Below are 17,500 nucleotides of genomic sequence, written 5' to 3'. Positions count from 1 at the left end.
CCCACTTACCCATAGGCACAGGCAATGGTTCTAAACTCCCGTACGGTTTCTGATGTTGTGTCTTGACTCTCGCACAAGTCACACACTCGGCCACATACTTTTCAACATCAAGCTTCATCGTCGGCCACCAGTAGTAGGGTTTCAGGTCCCAATACATTTTAGTGCTACCCGGATGAATTGAGTACATGGTTTTGTGGGCTTCTTCCATCAGAAGATCCCTAATTCCTCCTGACTTAGGTACCCAAATACGATCTTGGAATACCTTCAGTCCATGACCGTTTGTACCAAACACCAACGTTTTACCCAAACGTTCCTCCTTTCGGTCATTCTTTTCAGAAGCTTCCTCTTGAGCTTTCTTTATACTTTCCACAATGGTCAAGACAACTTCAATTCTCAATGCTCTTGGCCTTTTCCTTTCAAGATTGACTTTCCGACTGAGAGCATCAGCAACAACATTAGCTTTACCGGGGTGGTAACGTATCTCGCAGTCGTAGTCTTTAAGTAATTCTAGCCAGCGTCGTTGCCTCATATTCAATTCCTTCTGATTAAAGAGATATTAGAGACTCTTATGATCAATAAAAAGTTTGCACTTCATGCCATAGAGGTAATGCCTCCATATTTTCAGAGCAAAAACTACCGCTGCCAACTCCAAATCATGAGTCGGGTAATTCTTTTCATGCTCCTTCAGCTGTCGAGACGCATATGCTATCACCTTTTCTCTTTGGGTCAAAACACAACCCAATCCAACCCCAGACGCATTGCTATAAACAGCAAAGTCTTCAACTCCATCGGGTAGAGAAAGTATCGGTGCCTCTCATAGCTTCTTCTTTAGCTTCTCGAACGCTTCTTTATGCTTATCACTCCAAGCATAAGTAGCTCCTTTGTGGGTCAAAGCTGTTAATGGAGTAGCAATCGAAGAAAAGCCTTGGATAAACCTGCGGTAATATCCGGCTAATCCTAAAAGGCTTCGAATCTCCGTGGGACTTTTCGGTTGTTCCCACTTCATCACAGCTTCAATCTTCGCTGGATCAACCATTATCCCTTCTTGGTTGACCACGTGACCCAAGAATTGGACTTCACGAATCCAAAAATCACATTTGGAGAACTTTGCATACAACTTCTCCTTCTTTCAAACTTCTAACACTTCTCGCAAGTGTCTGCCATGCTCCTCCTGGCTTTTCGAGTAAATCAGAATGTCGTCTATGAACACTATCACGGATTTATCAAGGAAAGGATTACAAACGCTATTCATTAAATCCATGAACGCTGCCGGAGCATTGGTTAGTCCAAACGACATAACCAAGAACTCGTAGTGTCCATATCTAGTTCTGAATGCAGTCTTCTCGATATCTTGCTCTCTTACTTTTAGCTGATGATATCCTGACCTTAGATCGATCTTCGAGAAATAGCTCGAACCTTGCAATTGATCAAATAGGTCATCAATCCTCGGCAACGGATATCTATTCTTTATTGTTGCCTTGTTCAGCTCTCCGTAGTCGATGCACATTCTCATACTTCCATCTTTCTTCCTCACAAATAACACCGGAGCTCCCCAGGGCGATGAACTAGGTCTAATAAAACCTTTGTCCAATAACTCCTGAAGTTGCATCATCAGCTCCTTCATCTCCGTCGGTGCTAATCGATAAGGTGCTTTTGCTATTGGCGTGGTTCCTAGTAACAAGTCTATTTTGAACTCCACTTGTCTATCAGGTGGTAATCCAGGAAGATCCTCGAGAAATACTTCCGGATAATCACACACCACTGGAATACTCTGCATCACCTTCTTTTCTTTATTAGCATCAATCACGAATGCTAAATATGATGTACATCCCTTGGTCAAACACTTTCTGGCTTTCATTAGGGAAATGATTCCAGAATTCACTCGCCGTTTGTCCCCATACACCATAAACGAATCTTTCCCAGGCGGGTTTACTTTAACTATCTTCTTCTTGCATAAAATTTCGGCATCATTGGCGCTCAGCCAATCCATTCCCAAAACGATGTCGAAACCATTAAGATCGATGGGCAATAATTCCTCGTGGAACTTATTCCCATTAAGGTCGATTAAGATGTTTTTTATACGATGGCTAACAGGTACAAACTTTCCACTAGCTACTTCGATTAATAAGGCACTATCTAGTCTCTCAACAAGCAAAGCTAGCTTTCTACCAAACTCATGCGAAATAAAGGAGTAGTTGGCTCCAGAATCAAACAAATTTTGAGCAGGTAATTCGTTTACGAGAAAGGTACCTGAAGCGACATCAGCTTCATCTTTCGCGGCCTCAAGTGTCATCTAGAAGGCTCTCGCCTTCGGCTTTGGTGGAATGTTTGGCTTTGCTACCTCCTTCTTCTTCGGACAGTCTTTCAAAATATGCCCCTCTTCATTACAACCAAAACACATCCTTTTGTTGTTCAGACATTCATTGGCAAAATGTCCAACCTTTCCACACTTGTAGTAGGTTACATCCTCGCTACATTTCCCAAAGTGCTTTTTCTTACACTTATCACACCACTTTGCTTCGCCTCCTTTTCCTCCAAAATTTTTCGAATCAGATTTCGAAAATTTGCCTTTCTTACTGGAACCAGATGTTCCCTCAAACTTTCTTTTCTCACCAACCTCAACCTTGTCGGTGGTTCTCCCCTTAATCATGTTCTCAACAGACTTGGCAGCCCAGATAGCTGCCTCTAGAGTATGTGCCTGACGTACTGGCACCTCGTACTCCCATGGGAGTCCCTTCACATACCGATCCACCTTTGTCAGCTCGTCTGGGACGATACGCAAGGAAAACTCCATCTTATCGGTGAAGTTATTGGTGTATTCATCAACTGACATGCTTCCTTTCGTCAATGTCAGAAACTTCTTCTCCAATTCCAATAGATTTTGAGCTGAGCAGAACTTGCACTTGAACTGCGCCAAGAACTCTGCCCATGACAATTGCAGTGGCTCATTAGGGCTCAAAGTCTTCCCTAGAGTGTTCCACCAACGAACAGCTCCACCTCGGAATTGACGCACTGCATAGATAGTCTGCAACTTGCCTCTACAGCCACAAGTCATGAAGGCTAGCTCCATTTCGGAGATCCAATCCATAACCCCAATCAGATCCTCCTTTCCATTGAAGGTCGATGGTTTGCAAGTTAAAAATTCCTTGTACTTGCATCCCATTCCATCATTCCTTCCATCATGGTTATCTTGCCTAACTATCGGTGGGTTGGCTTGACCAACAGACCCACTAAAGTTTCCACCTTCCGAATGCCCTTCATTTAATTCAGGCTCTTCCACACGAATTGACAGTTCTTCACGATTCTGTTGAAGCAACCGTCTAGTTTCATCCATCTAACGATCCAACATCGCCTGAATCATCATTTGCACACCAGCCATGGTTATTGGCTCAGGTGCTACTGCTACGACAGGTATTTGTTCAATCACTGGTGGTTGATTCCTGTTTTCGTCAGCATTTCCAACTCCACTTCTTGTTCTCACCATTTTGATCTACACACCGAATAAGGTGAAATTAGATCCTCAATCACGATAGATATTCAAATCATCCTTATCACTCCGAAACGTTTACATGCTAGTTCTAATATCATAGACGCACGCTTAGAATCCTATAGACATAAGGTTTCTAGATCCGGTCGGCAACAGACCATAGATCCGAACAAATAATATCATATATGGCAACATATAACATTTAGCACATAAAGCATTTTAGGCAACTTTCCAAAAATAAACTAGTGCTCGTGTCTAAAACATAACAGACACGCATATCAAAACTTCACTTAGCATTCTAAGTTTAAGTCTAGAAATCCTACAAATTCCTAGTTCGCTTAAACTAATGCTCTGATACCAACTGTGACATCCCCAAAATCTCGGCCAGAAAAGACCGATTTTCATTTATGCTTTTAAAATAATTTCAGAGTAAATCTTTTTGATTTGAAAGAGTTGCGGAATTTGTTCCCAAAAACAAAACATGATAAAACAATGTTTACCAAAGCATTTCATAACAGAAATGTATTTTCATTATATAATCAAAACTCGGGGTGTGATGTTCCAATACAGACCAATAAGCATAAACGATAACATTACAAGTCATTCAACAAATATATACATATACAGACTTGTAAACAAAACAACTGATGGTTCATCCATCTCATGCCCTTGCGCCACTTCCTGTAATACAAATAAAACTGAGTGGGTCAGGCTTGGGAGCCTGGTGAGCATATAGGGTTTTCAACCCACAATAAATAATCATATTTAATTTTCACCAACCAACAATAACCCAATTACCCATTCCCGTTATTCTCACTTTATGTCCCTAATACAACTAACATAAGGGACCTAGTCTAAGAATATTTCATTGGGGCTACAACACATGCTTCGGGGGTACCTCAGCAATATAAGTCAAATAAGGCAACCATGAGGGGGATGGAGTACAGCGAATGAACACCCAAGTTCATTAACACCTACAGGTGGCGAACCTGCTAATGTTTCCACAAGACTATCTAGAAAAGTATGTGGTCGTCATCTAAACTCCGCTAGATGACTAGATCAAACAACAACGAGGCCTCTCATCTGTTTATTACACACCAACTATCTACCCATGTTCTACCCAACATATTAGTAGATAAAAATATACACTTTTATACATAGTTGAAAAACCTGTATAGCAAGCTTTAATCAAGACATATTTCACATAATAGATAAGGCACACACACACATAACACATATCTCATAGAGAATAAATCATATCTATGAGTTAGAAGAAAGTGAATACATATTCACACATATAAACAACAATATACTTAATACACTCAAACCATACTTGTATTATTATCGTGTTTATGAAAGGTAGTATACACTCACTTGATCAGAAGATGATCGGACAGCACTACGACTTGCAGAAGTAGTAATCCTCAGCAGATCTGGAAGATCTTCACAAAAAAATCGAACTTCTCGCGGGCAGAGCTTCGGCTCGGGAACCGCACTTCTTGGGATCTTTGGGATCTCGGGACTTGCTTTGGGGTTCGAGAATAATTCCGGGGCTTCGGGGTATTTCTGGCACGTAAATCGATGGAAAACGGGAGAGAGAAGAGAGAAAATAGCAAAAGAACTCGGCTGCATTCGCATCCTATTTATAGGAGGCTGGAGCCTCGGAGTACGCGGGGCGTACAGGTCCGAAATCGTCATGGCGTTCGTCATCCGAAGCCACTTGCTGCGAGGGTCATCATGCTTCGCTGTACGCGGGGCGTACTTCGGATCAGATCAGTGACTCCTTCGGATAATGCCGGATTTTCCATTTAAAATTAAATACAAAATATTTAATAAACTTCGGAAATTCATATCTTCTTCATATGAACTTCGTTTTCGACGTTCTTTATATCCACGCGAAGGTGAGACTACGCTCTACAACTTTCGTTTAGACTTCGTCGGCTAATTTTGACTTTATTTTTAATAGGCCGGGACAGAAAAACTTCGTTATAAATTCATAACTTCTTTGTTTGACGTCCGTTCTTGCCTAACTTTTTATCGCTTCGATACCAACAACGAGACCTTCGATCCTCGTTTAGATTGCTTCGGCTGAAAACCCCTCGATCTCAAATCGAGTATAACAGGTTGCATACTGCTAAGCCGAAACTTCGATAAATCATAACTTCGTCATACGAAGTCAGATTTGGGCGATCTATATATATTCGGAAACCTTGTTTCAACTACTACAACATTATCCAAAGATATCAAGTTTATTTTACACTTAAATTTTGACGCTTATTTTTATTCTTAATTAATCAAACCACATAATTAAGCAATTAAGCACAAAACATATAATACTCAAATAATACAATCTTATTATTTCAAAACGGGTTACAAAGGTTAACCTAGACCATTACATTGCTAAAAATGGCAAGCCCGGAAACACATGCGTTACAAAAGGAGAGGGAGACTGGGCGAGATCTACCAGAAGGGAATTCCCCATACAAATTGAGGCGCCTATCAAAAGGATACTCCGAAGGCTTTAGGATCGAGGTCTCATTAGCCGAAGAAGACACTGGCCAATCCACGTGGCCTGGTTGATGAACGTCAGCGACGGAGACATTGTAAATCCATGTGTTGCCCATTATAGGGCCATACTTGATAGAGAATATTTTGAACTCACAGTATTAGAAAGAAAGGGTCTATTGCAAGATAGGCTCTTCGATCTTATGTTTGGTGAGCAAAAGATTTATCGTATCATGGAACTTTCTCCACATACGAATATAAGGGTGGAGGCGTACGACTTCCTTGAGGGTAAGGTGGAGCCGGTGAGCTCTTTGCAACATTCCTTCCAACGAGATATCATGGACGGGAGTCTGAATTTCTTTATTCAGGATATAAACCAAAGCGGTATAAATTCATAAATATACCATGAATTCTACTCCCACTTTACCGATGAGGGATTCCGCCTCAAGTTCGGATTACCCCTACCTTAAAGGTCACGCTTTCTTTTTGGATCAGACCGCTCTTGGTCTTCGAACTAGTCATTAATGGTCGGCTTCATTGGTACCCTTTCGGTATGCGTTGCGAACACTTTCATTTTTAGCATCTTATCTTCTCTATAGAAGAAAAACTCGAACGGATAGAACAGATGGTCCAACTACAAAACTTTTTCTTTTTCATTACTTCCATGGTCGTGCCTCGTGGCACGGCAGCACCTGTACTATTGAAATGGTTTGTGAATAGAGATGTTCCCACAGGTGCCCCTTCTTCTAATGGTACTATAATTCCTATTCCTATCCATTCATTCCCTCTTTTGGTCTATCTACATTCCAGGAAATTCATACGCTCCACGGACGGAGCAGAAAGCGGAGTCTTGGTCAGAGCAAGCCGACCTATTCTATTACCAGACATAATTGGGGGAAGCTCATTCGAAACTAGAGCTATAAAGGCCTTATTTCGTTTCATTCCTGTTCTTCATTTCCTTCTTATCGAAAAAAGGGGGATTTCTCATATTTAGAAGCTTTCTGCGGTGTGCTCCGTTTACTATTCTTTCGTACTTTCTTCTCTTTACCATGCGATTGGTCAGCGAAGCGTGAGCGGGCGCGGAGAAGGAAAGGGCAAAGACCTCAGCCTAACGGGAATGAGCAAGGATGAAAAGAGAGGTCGTGATGATATCATCTACGTCCATACCGCTCCTTGTAAAGTCAATCCCGCATCCAACCAAGTCGTTGACCAGGGAACGAGATAATTCCCACTACCACTGGCAGGCCAGCCGGGCCGTGAGCACGGTGGGGACGGGCTTCCCAAAAAGCCAGCCCGGGCCGGGGTCAGTATAGAATGAAGGGGACGACCCTAATGTTGTGTTGCCAAAGCCAACTTCTTGGGTTTCGAGCGGTGAAAAGCAGACGTGGGGACTCGGGTCGGGGCGCCGCGTAACTAAGGGATTCCATTTGGGGCGAGACAAAAAGGGCGGGCACGGGCGGTCTGGTGTCCGAGCAGATTGGTCAGATGACGACTACTTCACTTATTAGATTAGTATTAGCCGCCTGTCTCGGAATAGAATGGGATGGAATAGAAAAAACGGGAAGCGCTATCGGTTCGGTTTTTTTGCGAGGGAGAAGCTTGAGAAGAAGGAAGCTTATCCCGCCCCGACCGTTAGCTGCTGGCTCTCTCTATCTCTCCTAAACTTCCCCCGGGTTTTGGCCCGAGTTGTATGAGGCAGAAACTCGTCCCACGTACGGTTCGGAGGCCGAGCCCTACCCCAGCAGTAAGGGTGCGGCTCTAAGATGACTAGCATGAATGAGCCAGCTTCAACACCACCTAGACTCTTAATCATAGACAGACTTGCAACCTCAACATAAAAGGATGAGACTGGTCTGTCTATTTGTATGTATTGGCTTAATTCACTCCTAACCTCCCGTAAAGAACACATAATGAAAACAACCTGCCTGGTAAGGCTGTACATGGGGAAGGGCTTTGATAAGAAAGAGTTTGGGGGTGTCCCGCTTAGTTAACAAACATCGAGTTTAAATTAAAGTCGAGGCAACATGGATACGAGACTCTTTAAGTGAAGTTTGGAAAAATTATGGTTTTCTATCTTCATATTTCAAAATGGGAGAATCACCAAGGCCTTTCAGGATTCGACGCGCCCCCAAGCTAGACGCTTCACCTACCTGGCCCCAGATAGAATGAGTTTTCCTCTCCCTAGTCTTACTAAGAGGTTGAATTGCTCTATAGGATAGTAGGAGAATGAATCACATTATTGCAATTTGGTTCGCTGAATCGCCCAACGAACAAATAACCTCCTTGCTTTCTTAAAAAAAAAAAGCAGACCCGCGCGAATCGCGTCTTCAATCTTGCATATAACTGACGCCAGCATCACCACTACGAAAACTCAATTTCCTTAGTCCTTTTTCTGTGAAACAAAGCCAAGCCTTTTCCACCTTCCATCCTGCATTTCCCTGCTTGAGACTCTTTTTCTTAGCCCAGTCATGAACCACCTGGTTGGAGCCATGGTCTACCCGACAATGCTTCATATCCTCCTTGCTCTTTGTCTAAGATTGGACTAAAGGTACCAAAGAAGGCAGACTTTTTTCTTGTTTTTCTTTTGTCTAAGAATCCCGTAGGTTGTACGCCAGCCATACGTAGCTGGAACTGTGATGGCCACAATGCTTAGCTATTGCCGATCCCCAAGACGCCTTTGGTTGAATGTTCACACCTGATCCACCGTCTGCACTTCCTACATTCACTCCCGGAAATTGAAACAGGAAAACAGGAATTGTAACCTCCCGCTCTGCTGTAGTCAGCCTCATGGTGTGCCTGACTGGCGAGTCTGCCGTCTCCATGGCTTTCCCTTTTTCGGGCTGCTCCTCAAGCCTGCGAGTGCCGATCTTCGCTTGGGCCAACTCCGAGGCTCTACCCTGGCTTTTCATTGGTTTCTCCCAGGGGCCTTTATCGTATCGCGCGCATCTTCCAGCAATCGGGGGAGGCCCCGAGTACATAGACGGGGCGGTCCTGGGGATGAAAGTACATTCCCTCGTGTTCTGGAACTCCTTTTCTTTGGTTGAACAAAGAAGGTTCAATCTTGTGAAACCGTAGCGTAGGCGAAACCTGGCATCCTGCCCAGAGTTTTAGCTTCTTCGGTCCTGGAAGGAAACCCTACTTTCCTTCCTTCCTTCCCCCAGCAGCTACAAGATCTAGCCTGATCAGATCTATATATCTCGTTAATGTCATAGTTGTTGGGTTTTGAGCATTCTAACACTCCTAAGTGTACATGCAACCCTAAATACCTTGGATCTATGTTTTCTCTATTATACATACAAATAAGAACTTCCAAGGTATTATCCTAATCTAGCATACAAACACAATGACTATAGCAAGATAGAATACATACCTCTTTGGAGAAGAAAGTCTTCATGAAGCTAGAGTGCCTAGTGCCCCAAGTGTGACACCTCAAATGGAATCACAATCATCAAAACACTTGGAATGACTTGAGAGAATTCTACACTTATCAAAATCGGCTAGCCCTCTCTAGAATAATACTAGTCTCCAATTTTGTCAAGAATAAGATCTTTATATAGTGTTACAATTAGGGTAAACCCTAATTGTCATGACTTTCCATTTCCTTGGATCCATGGATACAAATACACCATGGAGCATCCATGGACCATCCTATGGGTTTTAGCCCAACTTGATTATCCATGGAGCATTAGCCCACTATACAAGTATGGATGATTTACACAATCAACCCATATATTTAATTAGTCTTCTTTTGATCACTTAATTAATCCTAGATTACTTCTTGATCAATACTAATTAAATAATCTTATTATTCTTATTATTAATATACTAGAACTTATAATATATTAATAACCATAAGTGTCTTATTTCTCTCATCCAAGTGCATGATGGTATGCAACCCAAATGGACCATGCCGGGTCGGGTCAAGTCTTACCAATTATAGTTATGGACTTAGACATTAATCCAACAGTCTCCCACTTGGATAAGTCTAAAACTATTATTGTGTATGACTTCAGAAACCAACTGGCAATCGTAGCTCTCAAAAGCTTCCGTCGACCTCTGACCTTGTCGATGAACTCTGACCTTTGTCAGTGACTTGTCCATTAGATAAGGGATCATATATTCCTCCATTCTAGATATCATATGGACTGAGACATGGATTATAATCATTCTCTCTGTCCATTTGTTGTTTCCCGATTTCCGATTTATGACGACTGACTAATTGAACAAATCAAATCAGTCCTGGCCCGGCCGAGCACTTCCATTTGTCATCATCAAATCATCGAGGGGCCCACAGATATCACTTTTATCCCGAAGGTAAAAGGAATGGATAAACTTCGACTCATATGGCTTGCTCTACTACTTGTTGAATCATACACAAAGGCACGTTTTATAGCACAGAGTTACCAAATGCGTTTTCGTGCTATCAATGTACTATCAACTCATAGTAACAACTCATATCTCTAGGTTTGAAGAATATAAGATATTATCGTCTCATGATCACTCGTGATAAAATCCATGAAGTGATTCCAATGAGCGCGGGTTGAATCCAATACTCAGAACTTATGAGCACTCATGAGTGTTGTAGCCTTGTCCAACAGCTTAGACCTCTACAAGCCAACCCATGACAGTCTTAATTCATATCTACTTCCAAAATATGACCGACTGTGGATGGTTTGAATAACTTAGTCATTCCAGAAGAATAACCCAGTTTATTCGGGAAGTCAAAACATGCAAAGTGAAACACAACAATAATTGAATCCAATATGGTCTCAGAACTTATGAATATAAATAAAATACCTTTTATTTATTACCATATGATTACACATTATTCATTGTATACTGTTTCAGCTATCAACTTTAATCTTGAATTTAAAACAATAGTTGTCCCATGCTCCAAGCATGTACACTATGTTTTCTAAACACTAGTCATGCCATACACCAAGTATGAATACTATGTTTGTCTATGATCTTTACTTTATGAAGTAGATCAATTGAACATAACTTCAATGATTCTCTTTTCACACTCCCAAATCCTTACTGCAAATGCAAGAATTCCAAATTCATGCCATTTACTGAAATCTGTTAGATTCTAAACTTATATGCATTGATTCTCTTGTAATGATTATGCACAAAGTCATAAAGACTTGGCAACAATCATTACAGAGTATTCCAAAGGAGATCAACTCCTTGGAAATATCCTTCTTGCATTAAGTTTCCTTAATCTTACACAGATTGAAATTTCTAACTTTGAAACATTTCCAGATTCCATTCTGACTTATCACTTCTGAACAGGAGTTGCCTCCTTGCAGATTATGTCAATATGGTCCTTCCAGAATTATCACTATACTTCCAATTGTCCTTGAGCAACCAATCTTTGGTAAACCTTAGATTGTCCTCGACAATTGTTTAATCCTTTTAGTCATATCCAGTTCTAAACCTTTTCCCTTCTTAATGCCCCAGGCATTTGGAAAATTTTAGAACGGATGATTATAGCACATGTAATCGATCCTATATCCGAAGCATATGGGACACGATTCATGATGTCTCACATAAAGACTAAACCAGTCTTTTGCTATAACATTTCCATTTCAATTTGCCAAGTTCTCATAATTCAGATTATGAAAAGGGATGCCGTAATCATAATCGAATTTTAGAACGCAAATAATGGACCCATATACAGAATTTCCTTATGTTGAGCCATTCCAACATGAAATTCATATATATCCTTGACTAAATGATTAAAACCTCACGATCTAAGCTTATAGATTTCAGATGAAGTATAATTTCCTCTCCCTTAATTATAGCAAAACAACTTTTTCCCAATTGAAACTTTTGTTTTCTATAATTAACATTGCTAGCTTGCAATACTTATCATAATTATCATGCTCCCACTAACATGATGATTATTAGCATAACACTTATGCTCCCACTAGCTTTGACATGTACCCAGAAATTAGCTGGACTTCTAGAAATCAATACTTCATTGACTTTCTTACCAAAGTTCAGATTTCTGATGCTAGATTGTTTTGATAAAGCTGTATCAAAATCATACACCTTCTCTTAGATAGCACACTTGTGTATCTAAACAATTATGAAGAGGGATGCCGTAATCATAATGTTTAGACCTTTTTGCCACTTCTCACAAGTCCAGGTTAGTGTGCCGGTTAACCACACGCGCTCCACTAACGACTTTGAGAATGCAAATATCACAATTGCTATCTAGATAAAATCTACTTAGTGAAAGTGTTTCCTCACCATCATTTTCATGAATCGGAGAGAAACCTTATGACACTTAGATTTAATGGTGTATGTGTTCTTATCCATGTGAATTGTCAAAACCATAGCCACAAGACAAGGATAATGACAAATCCAAAACCATATGGATTGAACTCAATCTTAACTTCTTGCCACTTGGCAGCTCAAGGGCCTGCCATTGCTTCCAAGTTGTTATGCAACACATTGAGAACTCTAAGAACTCATATGCAAAGTCAACTTTAACTGGAATGGGCACAGAATATGTCAACACGATAGGTTATAAACCTCAAGTCGTGTGCTAGTGAAGAACTTCAGGTTTTATTCTTGATTAGTTCTTGAGACTTTCAAGACCTTTAAGACTCCCACTGTCCTCTTGACCTATAAGACTCCCTTGTCAAACATCCAAGAGATAGTGCGGATTCTAATCAAGAAAAACACTTCACACAATTGGCCTAAGTTGGTCTTAGTTTTATCCAAAACATCACAACTTACCAATTTCAAATGTACAAGAGTAGAAAACTTTTACTCTTACATTTGACAAGTGTTTTAAACCTTCTTTAAGACATGTCACTCAAATTACAATCTTGGAGTATGACTCTAAGACTTGTATTGGAACGAAGTATGACTCATCTTCTTGATTTAACCATTTCAACAATTCAAGATCCCTCTTCTTAGTCATAAGAATGCACTAAGATTTCCTTAGAGAACTAATTGTGCTATGGTTTCTTGATCATTAAGATGATCACAAAACGGATACTAAAGTACTCTCCCATCTTTTCAGATTTGAGAAACTTTTATCCTTCTGCCTAAATTGATTCTTCTTATTCGCTCTGCCATACATTGGAACCTTTTTCCAATGTCTCAGAGTTACACTTAAGCTTGTAAGTATAATCATATTTACTGAGCTTTAGTAAACTATGACGAATAGTCTTACCAATCTTTTGTGGTGGACTAAATCAGTGCACAAAACTATGTACTCGATCCTTTAGTCCTTTACTTGACTCACACATCCATGTGAACAAGTAATTAGTCTTAATTTTTCCAAAACTTGAAAGTTCTCATTCATCATGCTATACAACTTGCATGATTCCAAGTTCCGGTCCAATTGAAACTTGGGTGATGAGAATCTTTCCTTATTTGGTAAATTTAGACATTACCACAAATGAAAGAATCAATTTCATATTTCCACTCTTGCTCTTAATGGAATTATATAAGCAACAATTTTTCCTCAAATGCCATTGTAAGGATATTTTAAAATAAATAAAATCAAAAATTTTTCTTTTATTTTAAAACTTTGCGGAAAAACTATCCTTACAATCCATATGAAAACTTGTTGTTATCTATTCCTAAGCAATATATCATAACTCCTAGGAAGTAGCTCAAGAATCCGATTTTTCAAACTATGCGATAGAAATCCATCTACGCCATCAGATTCAGCATATTCTTTCTTTAAGTTTCTTCACTTTTCTTTTGATTCTTAAAACATCACCATGTGACCCAGTCACATCATGTATCAAGAATCTCAGAATAGAAACTTAACAGAGTTAGATAGTGGAATTTACCTGAAGTAGAGTCAAACTTATTGACTTTAACATCCTTAGGTAAATTTGGCAGCTTCGCAACCAATGCCCCTTCCTTTGGCAATATACACATATGGACCTTTTGATAATGGTACACGAGACTATCACAGACTTAGCTTTTCTCTTTACCATTTGGTCAACCGAGTTGACTATGGCCGATCCCTTTCCATTGGGAAGAGAATGCTTTTCTGGATGTCCAATGTCATCTTTGTCAATGTCCATAAAGTTTTAAGGAAGTTGATCTTAACAAATAGATAAGATCATTAAGGGTCTTGTCATAGTCTGTTTCATAGGTTTACATTTTCTAACTCGGAATGAATTGGAAGTGCGAGATGCACTAATCGGAAAGAGACTCTCTCTTGACCTGACTTTCCCTATTGGCTTTGACTGCGGTAAGTAATTCATTCAAACCGATTCCATTTATGGAGGGTGGGAAAACTCTTTCTTTTATTAGGATGAAAGGTTTAGCCGCCTGACTCACTCTGGATAGAAAGATTGAGGGGGTCAGACACAGTGGAGACGGCACGTTGAATATGGGATTGAGACTACGACTGGAATGGAATTGCTCCGTTGATAGATCCAGATTCGCATCCGTCCATCTAGGATATTTCTTCATGCCGGGTCGTGAGCTATGTGGAGCGATCAAAAAAATGGGATCTATTGGGCTTTCACCTGCACTGCCTTCGCCTAGGACATTAGAAAGGGCTTGCTGCTGGTTCGGAACTCCCCTATCTATTTGAATTGATTTACAGCGCCTATTTTCAAGCGTAATTGCTTCTCTTAACTTGTAAGAGGGTCTCTCCTGTCCGGCTCGATACGAACAAGGTAGGCTGGTAGGCTTCTATCCGACTATTAGTACATGCAGTTCTCCCCTTAGCCTTAGGGCAGGTAGGAAAGAAATTAACAGCTTCTAAAGTAAAGAGGACGACTTAAGACAGCAAGAACGGGCAAAAGAAGTAAGTCACTTGCAAGCCCGAAAAGAAATCCATGAATGTGTCCCGACCAAACAACGAAGAAGCGCTAGCAGATGAGATTGGACCTATATAGACTAGGGGAAAGACAGTCTTGGGGGTCCCCAAAATAGAGTGAGAACTAGCCCTTTGAGGAGCTCTCTAAGCTGTCTAGCTCTCTATTAGCATATGCAGAGGGAAACCAGGTTCAATAGCCGGATAGAGTAAGAAAACAACTAAATAGAAATGAGTACTTGCTACGAGAGTAAAGAGTTTCAAGAAAAAATATCCTTAATGCGACTACGGGAAGGCTGTTCTTGCTACATTTCACTGGGGAAGACAGAAGGAATTGAGTCCTTTCACATTATCACGGAAAAAGGGGATTGCCTATTAGTCAATTTTGACTAGAAAAAGACCCAGAACCCCATACCCTCTCATTCACTTACTATAGGCCGACGAGCGTAGATTCATCTTACTTTTTATAAATGGAAAAAGAGACATAAGTCACGCATTCGAGCAAGAGCCTTTGCCTTTCTTCGCTATGTAAATAGAGGGCCGGAGGAAGAAGTGCCAGAACCTCAACAAAAGAATTAAGGTGATAGAGTCTTACAGGAGACGCTAGGCTTCAGAATTGAATGGAATGATTCCTCTCCCTTGGTTGCCTTCACTGCCCGTGAATCCCTTCTCTTTTTCTATTCCAGTAGTCTTATGCGGTCTGGTCTGTCCATTAGTTTCTTAACTCATAGTAGTTAGGAGGTTGTTGTCCTAATGAGCATAGCGGAGTGCTCCCTATCCTATTACTCATCTATAGGGCTATCACCCTAGCTTTCCCTGTCTCTGCCTTTACTTCCTAGTACTGAGTTTTTCTTCTTGACTATTGCAGGTTTGACACTATTCAATACTAAATATCTACTCGTGGAGGGAGGGGAGGCAATAGATTCATCTTAGGCGGTAAGCGAAGGAACTGTAGGGCTTAGGGCAACATCAGATTTTTCTTCAATAGGCTCTAGGGGAGGTGAGAAGAGAGCCAATAACTATTATAGAAGGACTTAACAATTCATGGCATGAATTAGAGTTGTAGGAAGAAAGATATGAAATGCTAGAAAGATGGAATTTATGAATGAGCTCTTTCGTCTAAGCCTAGAACTAGGCAAGAGCAAGGAATGGAATTTAAGTGAGTGAAAACCGGAAGAATGGGACAAAGGTCAGTTCTATAAGGCAAGAAAGCAAGATCAGAAGAAGGAGCAATGCAGAATAACTAAGCATGACAAGGGGAGGATAGCTAGACTTTCAAAGACAGTAGCAATGGCAAGGAGACTAATCCCGATATTCTTTCCCGGAGGATTCTATTGATCCAAGACCTGTATGTAGACCTGGGCCTCCCCCGCTTTCAGTTAAGGCCAGAAATAATTATCTTCCCTTTATCTTCTGTCAGTCTTTGAAGTTTCCTTTCTTTGAAAACCAAGGATGAAGCTAGAATGTGGAGTATGGCCTTATCATGCTTCCCAATTCCACTAGCATAAATGAGTTTATTCAACTCCTGAGAGATTCTAGAGTTCCTGAGCTACCCCAATTTGATGAGAATGAGGGAAGAAGTCCTCAGCTATTCCTTTGGCCTATAATAAGAAAGGTCCATCAAGACTCAGAAATTACCCTCGATCTTTTCAATCCCTCTAGTAGAGAATTCTTAGCCTTCATCTTAGAAACTGAGCTCTCACAAAGCAAGTCATTACTTATTGTTTACAAACACTTTCTATTTGACTTAGCCTACTTCTTTCTCATTAGATCAATTAGGCAGGGGAAGACTCTGTGTACTAATTTTATCTTCTTTCTTCTTCTTTGAAATCCCTTGCCACTTCCCTTCTTTGCTAGCACGTACCTGTCTTTGCTTTGCACAAGAGATCCCCCTACTCTTCACACCCCTCTACTCCTGATCTTGCTTATGCATTACTTGGGAAGGATTGCCCTCTCCCTTTGTTGGGGGCTTTGGCTACCCTACCTTATTCCCTTCACAAGCCAAGGACAAGATGAATCTATTGCCCTGCCTCCAAGAGAAGAAATGGCACTAATCGATTCAATAGAAGGCATTAAGCAGACAGAGCGAGAAGAGAGGGTATCCTTTATCCTGTTGCAGCTTTCATGAAGGCTTTCATTGAAGAATTGAAAGAATCTACCCAGTCTAAGGCTGAAAGGGGGGGGGGGGGGGCTAAATGCGGAGACAAGGCAACTGAGGATAGTGACTTTCTCCTGTAATGAATAGAATAGGCCCGAGAGTTATGAAATGAGAGAGTTTCCTATTCCATATTCCGGTTGACCAATTCACGCAGTATCCAATCCAGAATATAGGCTTGGTTTTTCCCTCTCCCGATAGTACATTTATGCTCCTAAATCACTGAATTCAAACTCTCTATCGGATGAAAGGGAGCGAGCGATTAAACTCCTATAATGTTGGGTCTTAGAGCCAGTAGCGCAGTACAAGCGAATGGAGTGGAATCTACCATTAAAGAAAGATATTTACTTAACCCAGGCCTTCAGATTGCACTTCCTGCTTAAAGAGGATAGGAAGAAGTTTAAGGTTGAGAAAGAAGGATCAGATGTGTACGAACATAATGAACCCCAGATAGAGAAAGCGGACCAAGGGGAGATTCCCCTTTCGATTGGAGTTCTACGGTGGGAAAGAAAGTAAGGAGTTAGAGCTCGAAAGTAAGAACTAGCTTATAGGA

The 17,500-nt window shown here is 40.9% G+C and overlaps 1 pseudogene; it reads left to right on the top strand.

The window, feature by feature from the left end:
• LOC145049451 (uncharacterized) overlaps positions 1-6,390 on the top strand; it is an 11,066-nt pseudogene extending 4,676 nt beyond the window's left edge.
• The last annotated feature ends 11,110 nt before the right edge of the window (positions 6,391-17,500 follow it).

This window comes from Lactuca serriola, chromosome 5 (assembly GCF_051521515.1).
Source record: "Lactuca serriola cultivar US96UC23 chromosome 5, Lser_US96UC23_V15, whole genome shotgun sequence".
In the NCBI taxonomy this organism is placed as follows: domain Eukaryota; kingdom Viridiplantae; phylum Streptophyta; class Magnoliopsida; order Asterales; family Asteraceae; genus Lactuca; species Lactuca serriola.
This window is presented reverse-complemented; position numbering and strand designations above follow the sequence as displayed.